General features: G+C 39.9%; 1 pseudogene; it reads right to left on the reverse strand.

The window, feature by feature from the left end:
• Positions 1-49: 49 nt before the first annotated feature.
• Positions 50-451, reverse strand: LOC144477637 (chitin deacetylase 1 pseudogene; annotated as a pseudogene).
• Positions 452-1,852: the final 1,401 nt, after the last annotated feature.

Raw genomic sequence — 1,852 nt, forward strand, 5'->3', positions numbered from 1 at the left:
TATTTTCTCTCGTGCAAAAGCAAATGAAGCATTCAAAGAATTCACTCACCGCAAATGTTCTCGTCGGATCCGTCGGTACAATCTTTCTCTCCGTTACAGAAGAGTCCTCTCTCGATACAAGAGCCGTCTCCGCAAGCGAGAAAACCATCTTGGCAAAGAGGCTCCTCGGTATAGAGCAAAGGCTTCGCCTTCCGTTCCTTGTTCTTCAATTTACAATTGTTCACGGAGTCTTTCCAGTCGCAGGTCTGCTTGTCTATGTCGAAATAGAGTCCCGCGGGACACCTGATCGCCTGCAGGCCGGAACTGGTGCATTGGATCACATCGCGACAGTTGTCACCCTCGCCTGCCACCAACCGGAACCATTCGCCGGCGTCTTTGTCCTTGCAGATCTCGCTCTCGAAGCTCTCCTCCTTTTTCGCGTCCTCTTGCCTCTTCACTCGTTCCAAGCCCTCTGAAATCAGTCCGTACGAGCGTCTCTCGTCTTTATCAGTTCTTAATTAAGACCGTCGTTGTACAATTTTACACAGCCAGAGTTCAAAGTCAGAATTCCTGTGCATTAATTTTTAGCCGAATTTTTTAATTTTATATTTTTTCACGTTGCTTAACGCTGAATTTATTGCATTCAAGTGATGGGATTTTAATTTTACAATTATACAAATTATAAGAACACTTTCATGGGAATTTATTGATTAAATCGCACTAGCGAAGCAATTTATTATTATATAGCATAATTATTGTACTAAGAGCTATACAGATCTGGATAAATTGGGTTTTGTCAGTTTTGTAAGGCAATGAAGTCTAGCTTATTAATCGATAGATTTACTGTACATTGTTTTAGCCAGAGGTAAAGTGGTACAGTATGCAAAGGTATTCGAGCAGAAATTTTTATTAAACGGAGAAACTTTTAAAATAAAATGTTCAATACCTTGCTACGATTTTCGTAGACTCGAATTTTTACTATTTATAATATTTCTACTATTTTACTATATATAATTATAATAATATAATATAATAATTTCTTAATGATATAATTAATTTCTACTATTTTACTATTTATTTTATTTTCTAGACCTAAACACAGTATCAATATAAATCATTTTCATTTGCTAATTGGCGCGATTTGTCGCGATTCTCTCGTGTTTGAATTGGCAGCGTGATAAACAGGAGCATAAACAAGCAGTAACCGATGAAAAATATCCTATAGAACGACATGTCCTCTTGCGAGAACGAGACCGTCGTCGTTGCCCGCCAGTTTCCTTCCGGGACAAACACAAGCTTTCTCAAAAACTGTGACGCGCGTCCTCGCGAAGAGCCGCGCAAACAGACTTGGCCGATCGCGAATTTCTACGGCGGAACCCGCCGTGTGATTTACAGTGTTACGTAACGCGTGCCGGCGATATCAGTTGCGAGATTATGGAAAGTGGAATAGAGCGTACGTGTGCGAGAGCGAAAAGAAAGACCAGCGTCAATATAACTTTAGCCGGCGGTTATTTATTCGTGGGATCGATAGCGTCGTTCCGACGACCGTTGTCCAACGAAAGCGCGATTCGCCGCCGGTTGCACAAACACGTTGATAACACTGCTCGACACTGATACTGCAAATTTTAATACACCAAACACGAATTTTTGTTAATTTTTAAACGAGTTGATTTCTGAGAAATTTAATTTTAAAGAAAAAGATAGATTCGTAAAATTTGAGAATTTTTCCTGCTGTAATTATCAACTTTATCGAATTGATATTTATGTGGAAAAATTCTATAGAGTCGCCTGAGTATAATGGCGTAATTTATGATGATATTACGAGCGTTGGTTGCGGTTAAATAATGCTCGATGGGAGACAACGGCGGCGCAT

This window comes from Augochlora pura, unplaced genomic scaffold (assembly GCF_028453695.1).
Source record: "Augochlora pura isolate Apur16 unplaced genomic scaffold, APUR_v2.2.1 APUR_unplaced_2462, whole genome shotgun sequence".
NCBI classification, from domain to species: domain Eukaryota; kingdom Metazoa; phylum Arthropoda; class Insecta; order Hymenoptera; family Halictidae; genus Augochlora; species Augochlora pura.